Source organism: Anopheles stephensi, unplaced genomic scaffold (assembly GCF_013141755.1).
Source record: "Anopheles stephensi strain Indian unplaced genomic scaffold, UCI_ANSTEP_V1.0 ucontig337, whole genome shotgun sequence".
Taxonomy (NCBI): Eukaryota; Metazoa; Arthropoda; class Insecta; order Diptera; family Culicidae; genus Anopheles; species Anopheles stephensi.
The window spans coordinates 1-7,656 of record NW_023405277.1 but is presented as its reverse complement, the minus strand read 5'-3'; the positions used below and the strand labels follow the sequence as shown (position 1 = coordinate 7,656).

The 7,656-nt window shown below is 48.6% G+C and overlaps 1 long non-coding RNA gene across 1 annotated transcript; it reads left to right on the top strand.

The window, feature by feature from the left end:
- The first annotated feature begins 3,334 nt into the window (after nucleotides 1–3,334).
- LOC118516582 lies at nucleotides 3,335–3,598 on the top strand. Its single transcript, XR_004907934.1, has 3 exons — nucleotides 3,335–3,377; nucleotides 3,434–3,512; nucleotides 3,580–3,598. It is a non-coding gene; the product is annotated as an uncharacterized LOC118516582 (long non-coding RNA).
- The last annotated feature ends 4,058 nt before the right edge of the window (nucleotides 3,599–7,656 follow it).

The following is a 7,656-nucleotide window of genomic DNA, read 5'->3' as shown; positions in this document are numbered from 1 at the left end:
TGAAACTTTCGTTTTGTTTTTTTTTTTTTTTATGTGGAGTTTCTGTTTTCCAGTCGTTTTAGCATAATTTGTGGCCGACCTTTTACCCGACGTTTAATGCGTTCGCGCATTTTCGCCTCGAGGACGCGTTTATTTAGACCAACGACGACGGTTTTGAGACGATAAGTGTCATCGTTTTTTTTTTAAACTATGTCGTCGCCTATGAACATGCACATTGTAATATTATTGTACCGGCACCAGTGATGGCACCGACGTACGCGTTGTACAAACAACCAGATCACTCCCATTGGCACTCCTTTTGCCCCCGGCCCCGTCGTTTTTAGTCCCCCGTGGGGGTAGTTGCGAAAAAATCACGAATTTTCAGCACTGCCGCATAGACGCACGCCCATACAAAGCTGGCCGCGTTGATCGGGCCCTTCTCAGGCGGCGAGCAGTACTGGCAGCTGTGCGCGCTGTACAAGCCATCATTTCCACTGGCGCACCTTTTCCCAGCATCGCGAATCACCGGCGTCGTTGTTAGTTTCGCCTCACAGTAGTGCGCCAAACACGCGCGCACCCAGCACTGCACTATAAACGCACGGCATTCATACTGGCCCGGCAATGCGGTCGCTTCTCGCACAATGTTTGAATATCGTACGGTGCAAGGTAATGAATTGTATGGGTGTAAATAAACAAATGATATGTGTGTGTGTGTGTGTGTGTGCGTGCGTGCGTGCGTGCGTGATGTACAAGTTGTGTTCGTTGCGCAGTGCTGTCTGCCCAGCACTGTGTATTGCCCAGGTGCCCATATACTGCTACGGGTAAAACCCAGTCAAGGAACCCTCTTCTGGGTGGTGGTGGTTGATGAAGTTTGTGAAGCAATTTTATTCGATCCTTCGATACAATCTCAAAACTGTGTACAATTATCAGACCAAACCATGTGTGTTGTGTTGTTCACGGGCAAAGCTGGTCCCTGAATGCGGAATGGGAATGCGAATGGGAAGAAAACAAAAGTAAGCTTTAGATAGAAATAAAACTACATTTCTATGTAATTGAAACAGTGGCCGTGCAGTGGCTATTTATTGTTTATTTTAAATGCGTAATGGTCTAACGTAATGGTAAAGTAATCCTCCTTGGCCACCTCGTTCTCGTTCTCGTTGGTCGTTGGCTATTCATGTGCCGAGTGCATGCGTCGTACCGTGGTCCAAAATCTAGCCGGATCTAGCACATTGAGCGGGTGCTGCGCTCGGTGGTATACCGGCGCGCTCTTCGGTCCTAGCATTTCGTCATTGTCCAAAAGCAAATGTGGAGCCAGCACCAAAAACAGCTGTTCAGCCCACCCTGGCAGGCGACAGCTGGCAAAGGCTAACTGCCAACATGGTAGCCCGAGATGCTCGATGCTCATGCGTAAGTATGTCGTAAAGGAGTCCGCCAACAGTGTCCACTTCCACGATCCCACTTCCAACAAATAAATTTCCGGACGGGTTGTAACATTTGTCTTGTACACGAGCAAAACGAAACCCCTGTCACCTATGCGCTCGAGCTCGAAAACAGTTCCCGGTCCTTTCAGTTCGAGGTTCTGGATGTGCGTCAATTTAGGTATGTAGAGGTGGCCTACACGTAATTTTGCGCGCTTCGAATAGTTGTACGTCCAGCTCGTGTGCATCCCATCGGTCGACATGTAAAAACGCTTCATGTCGTCCGGCATAAAAACGAAGTTCTTGTATTCCCAAACCCTTAAATCTGCCGCTGTGCATGGTCCGTTGTCATCTGATGTCACGTTGCTCACTCGTGGCAGCTCGTTCAGTTTTTTCTTCAGTTCAAACGTCAGTTTCTCCAGGTGCAACGTATCGTTGCGACGGTTTCCGATCTTACGGCTGGCCATTTTCGATAAAAAATGTTGCTGATATGAGACACAGTGGAAAAAGCGTCTGTTGCACACGTCAGCTTGCTAAATAATGGTTTCAACGCATGCCTGACTTTTACTTATTAATTATTCCTATGGATGGTTTCCAATGTGTGCTGAGATGTGTTTTCAATTCACACTGTTATTATCTAATGTTGTCTAGTAGGCATACAGAGATTTGCCGTGTTTCTCATGTTTTCAATTTAGTGTTTCGTGTTCCGTGTGCCGGCCTCGCATTCGCCCGTTACACACAGTGTTTGAAAGTGTATGCTCGACGTTAATTCGACGTCTTTGCGTTGAAAACACCACAGGCGGGCGGCCTGCCCCCCGGACAGAATTCGGAGGCTTCCTGTTACCTCCGCTCGATCCAGTTACCAAATACACGAAAGAAAGCTCGCGCGAGTGATTTGTGTTTGCTGTGCACATCCTGCCAGGCTTACCAATGCGCGTGTGCTGAGTCTCTCCAGCATCCAGGACTGCCTGAGATGCGTGCAAGTGGCCATCGCGTGATGGAGAGTGTTTCGTGCGCGTGGATGTCTGCCGGTCTGCCGGGGGGCAGTGTGTTGTAATTGTTGTTTCACACGCTCTTCTGCTAGACGATACTTCTGGATGCTGAATGCGCGGTACGTCCAGTGCATACGTTGGGTGAGTAGTTTCGCATTCCGGTAACGATGACGGTAACATCAACCACCGTGTTCCGGACACCAACGGATGTGCTTGATTATACTCACGGTGATGTTTTTTTTTTTTTTTTGCTCCGTCGCAGGAACGCACAGGAACGGAACATCTAGCCGTCGTTTGACGATGTACGAAACAAGGATTTGGGCATCGGGTAAGAGCGCACATACCGTTCACTTTCGCAAATTCAGCCAAATACTGTCACACGTTCTTAACCACTGTCCGTTTGTTGCAGCTCCCGATTGCAGCCCCGCCACGCGTCCAGGAAGTGGTCCGAGAATCAATATAGTGCTGGAACGCTCTCCTGAAGACACCGGTGTTGAAACGCGGTTGAATTTTTTAGAAATCTTTAATGCAGAGAGAAATCAAAAAATTAGTAAAAAATTAGTTCGTCGTTTCAACCTCGTTTCCAGACTGCTCTTGCTCATTCCCGTCGGGTAGACGCGAGCTCCCTTTTTCCGATCTTTCCTCTTCTTTCTTGTGTTCCTTTGCTTTCCAACATTGTCCCCCCAAGTGCGCCACGGTTAAATATATTTGTTAGGCGATAATAAACACCTCAATGCTAAAAGGTTTATAAATTACCGACTTTATAAACCCGATCTTCGTGATGACACACCTTTCTTTCGCGATTGTACAAACCGTGGCTTCACGTCCCATCTTCTGTCAGTTGCCTCGTGTGTGTGTGCGTTTGTTTGTTTGTTTATTTGCTTGCTTGCTGTTTGTTACTTTCGCTATATTCTGTATTCGACTCTTGCCGTGCGGTTTTCTACTAAGCTGATACATCTAAGACTGCTAATTTGTGTGCGGGTCTAACGTAAGTTCCACTGCTCGTTTGTACCGTGGCTTGCCTAACTTGACCGTCCTTTCCAGGTATTATTGAGACAATTCGTCCTTTTGGCGTGTTATTCGTGTTATAGGGTCGGCCAGTCCGTCGTTCAGGGGCACGTAGGTAAGTGGTCTCGAATTAAGGATGAGTTCGATCTCCGTGAACGTTGACAGCATTACTTCATCCGTAGGGCGCTTGGGGAACACGAACTGATGCAGTACCTTCTTCACGGAACGTACCAAACGCTCCCAGCAGCCGCCAAAGTGAGGCGCCAGTATGCATGACGCTGTGTTGAGGGACGCCGCTATCTCGAGATGTACAGCTCTCGACGTGAAGCAGAGAAAACGGGCCGAAGTAGTCGATCCCTGTGAAGGAAAAGGCACGTTAATAAAATGCGGTTCTTTGTTGTGGTAAATTACCCATTAGCGGTGGCTCCGGTCGCGCGTTGTTCACTTTGCACCACTGACAATCTCTCCTAACGCGTCGATATTCCCCCAGCAGTTTAGGGATGTGGTACCGCATCCTTAATTCGCTCAAAACCGTGTTGTGGTTGCCGTGTTTGTACCTTTCGTGGTGCTCCCGAATAATGAGATCGGTTCCGTAGTCTCGCCGAGGAAGGATGATCGGGTTCCGTGAGAAATTGTTGATGCCTACGCATTCCGTCAAACGTCCCCCCACTCTCAGGATCCCGTGGTCGTTCAGAATAGGCGAGAGCTTATAGATGCTGCTTTTCTTCTCGACCCCCCTTTTCCACGGGTGCTTTTGCGGGGTCTGTTTGCGCAAGCTGACGATTTCGCTGTTGTAGGCCCTTCCTGCATTGAATCAACCACCTTGCGTGAATTGGACGCCCAATTCCGTATCTCGAAGCCCCCTTTCGCGTGAATATAGCGAACCGTTTTAGCTTGCTCAGCAGCTTCCTCTTCCGTTTCCACGTTGACAAGCATGTCATCGACATAATGTTCCTCTTCGATGCATTCCACCGCTCGCGGGAAATCCTGCCGGAAACGTGATGCATTTCGGTTTTTCACGAACTGTGCGCTAGTGGGCGAGCATGCTGCACCAAACGTCATAACGGTAACCACGTAAACAGCAGGTTCGCCTCGAAGGTCGTCCCAGAATATCATTTGGCTGCGTTGGTCGTCCTTCTTCATTCCTACTCGATGGAACATCTCGCGAATATCACCGACGCTACAGCGGCGCTGGTCTTCACATGGCATGGCCGGGATTCAAATCCCCATGAGCAGTCATGCAGCTTTTTGATGAAACTTTCGTTTTGTTTTTTTTTTTTTTTATGTGGAGTTTCTGTTTTCCAGTCGTTTTAGCATAATTTGTGGCCGACCTTTTACCCGACGTTTAATGCGTTCGCGCATTTTCGCCTCGAGGACGCGTTTATTTAGACCAACGACGACGGTTTTGAGACGATAAGTGTCATCGTTTTTTTTTTAAACTATGTCGTCGCCTATGAACATGCACATTGTAATATTATTGTACCGGCACCAGTGATGGCACCGACGTACGCGTTGTACAAACAACCAGATCACTCCCATTGGCACTCCTTTTGCCCCCGGCCCCGTCGTTTTTAGTCCCCCGTGGGGGTAGTTGCGAAAAAATCACGAATTTTCAGCACTGCCGCATAGACGCACGCCCATACAAAGCTGGCCGCGTTGATCGGGCCCTTCTCAGGCGGCGAGCAGTACTGGCAGCTGTGCGCGCTGTACAAGCCATCATTTCCACTGGCGCACCTTTTCCCAGCATCGCGAATCACCGGCGTCGTTGTTAGTTTCGCCTCACAGTAGTGCGCCAAACACGCGCGCACCCAGCACTGCACTATAAACGCACGGCATTCATACTGGCCCGGCAACGCGGTCGCTTCTCGCACAATGTTTGAATATCGTACGGTGCAAGGTAATGAATTGTATGGGTGTAAATAAACAAATGATATGTGTGTGTGTGTGTGTGTGCGTGCGTGCGTGCGTGCGTGATGTACAAGTTGTGTTCGTTGCGCAGTGCTGTCTGCCCAGCACTGTGTATTGCCCAGGTGCCCATATACTGCTACGGGTAAAACCCAGTCAAGGAACCCTCTTCTGGGTGGTGGTGGTTGATGAAGTTTGTGAAGCAATTTTATTCGATCCTTCGATACAATCTCAAAACTGTGTACAATTATCAGACCAAACCATGTGTGTTGTGTTGTTCACGGGCAAAGCTGGTCCCTGGAATGCGGAATGGGAATGCGAATGGGAAGAAAACAAAAGTAAGCTTTAGATAGAAATAAAACTACATTTCTGTGTAATTGAAACAGTGGCCGTGCAGTGGCTATTTATTGTTTATTTTAAATGCGTAATGGTCTAACGTAATGGTAAAGTAATCCTCCTTGGCCACCTCGTTCTCGTTCTCGTTGGTCGTTGGCTATTCATGTGCCGAGTGCATGCGTCGTACCGTGGTCCAAAATCTAGCCGGATCTAGCACATTGAGCGGGTGCTGCGCTCGGTGGTATACCGGCGCGCTCTTCGGTCCTAGCATTTCGTCATTGTCCAAAAGCAAATGTGGAGCCAGCACCAAAAACAGCTGTTCAGCCCACCCTGGCAGGCGACAGCTGGCAAAGGCTAACTGCCAACATGGTAGCCCGAGATGCTCGATGCTCATGCGTAAGTATGTCGTAAAGGAGTCCGCCAACAGTGTCCACTTCCACGATCCCACTTCCAACAAATAAATTTCCGGACGGGTTGTAACATTTGTCTTGTACACGAGCAAAACGAAACCCCTGTCACCTATGCGCTCGAGCTCGAAAACAGTTCCCGGTCCTTTCAGTTCGAGGTTCTGGATGTGCGTCAATTTAGGTATGTAGAGGTGGCCTACACGTAATTTTGCGCGCTTCGAATAGTTGTACGTCCAGCTCGTGTGCATCCCATCGGTCGACATGTAAAAACGCTTCATGTCGTCCGGCATAAAAACGAAGTTCTTGTATTCCCAAACCCTTAAATCTGCCGCTGTGCATGGTCCGTTGTCATCTGATGTCACGTTGCTCACTCGTGGCAGCTCGTTCAGTTTTTTCTTCAGTTCAAACGTCAGTTTCTCCAGGTGCAACGTATCGTTGCGACGGTTTCCGATCTTACGGCTGGCCATTTTCGATAAAAAATGTTGCTGATATGAGACACAGTGGAAAAAGCGTCTGTTGCACACGTCAGCTTGCTAAATAATGGTTTCAACGCATGCCTGACTTTTACTTATTAATTATTCCTATGGATGGTTTCCAATGTGTGCTGAGATGTGTTTTCAATTCACACTGTTATTATTTAATGTTGTCTAGTAGGCATACAGAGATTTGCCGTGTTTCTCATGTTTTCAATTAAGTGTTTCGTGTTCCGTGTGCCGGCCTCGCATTCGCCCGTTACACACAGTGTTTGAAAGTGTATGCTCGACGTTAATTCGACGTCTTTGCGTTGAAAACACCACAGGCGGGCGGCCTGCCCCCCGGACAGAATTCGGAGGCTTCCTGTTACCTCCGCTCGATCCAGTTACCAAATACACGAAAGAAAGCTCGCGCGAGTGATTTGTGTTTGCTGTGCACATCCTGCCAGGCTTACCAATGCGCGTGTGCTGAGTCTCTCCAGCATCCAGGACTGCTGAGATGCGTGCAAGTGGCCATCGCGTGATGGAGAGTGTTTCGTGCGCGTGGATGTCTGCCGGTCTGCGGGGGGCAGTGTGTTGTAATTGTTGTTTCACACACTCTTCTGCTAGACGATACTTCTGGATGCTGAATGCGCGGTACGTCCAGTGCATACGTTGGGTGAGTAGTTTCGCATTCCGCTAACGATGACGGTAACATCAACCACTTGCCGTGTTCCGGACACCAACGGAATGTGCTTGATTTATTCTCACGGTTGATGTTTTTTTTTTTTTGCTTCCAGTTCGCAGGAAACGCACCCAGGAACAGGAACATCTAGCCGTCGTTTGACGATGTACGAAACAAGGGATTTTGGGGCATCGGGTAAGAGCGCACAATACCGTTCACTTTCGCAAATTCAGCCAATACTGTCACACGTTCTTAACCACTGTCCGTTTGTTGCAAGCTCCCTATTGCAGCCCCCGCCACGCCTGTCCAGGAAGTTTGGTCCAGAGAATCAATATAGTGCTGGAACGCCAACCCTCTCTGAAGACACCGGTGTTGAAACGCGGTTGAATTTTTTAGAAATCTTTAATGCAGAGAGAAATCAAAAAATTAGTAAAAATTAGTTCGTCGTTTTCAACCTCGTTTCCAGACTGCTCT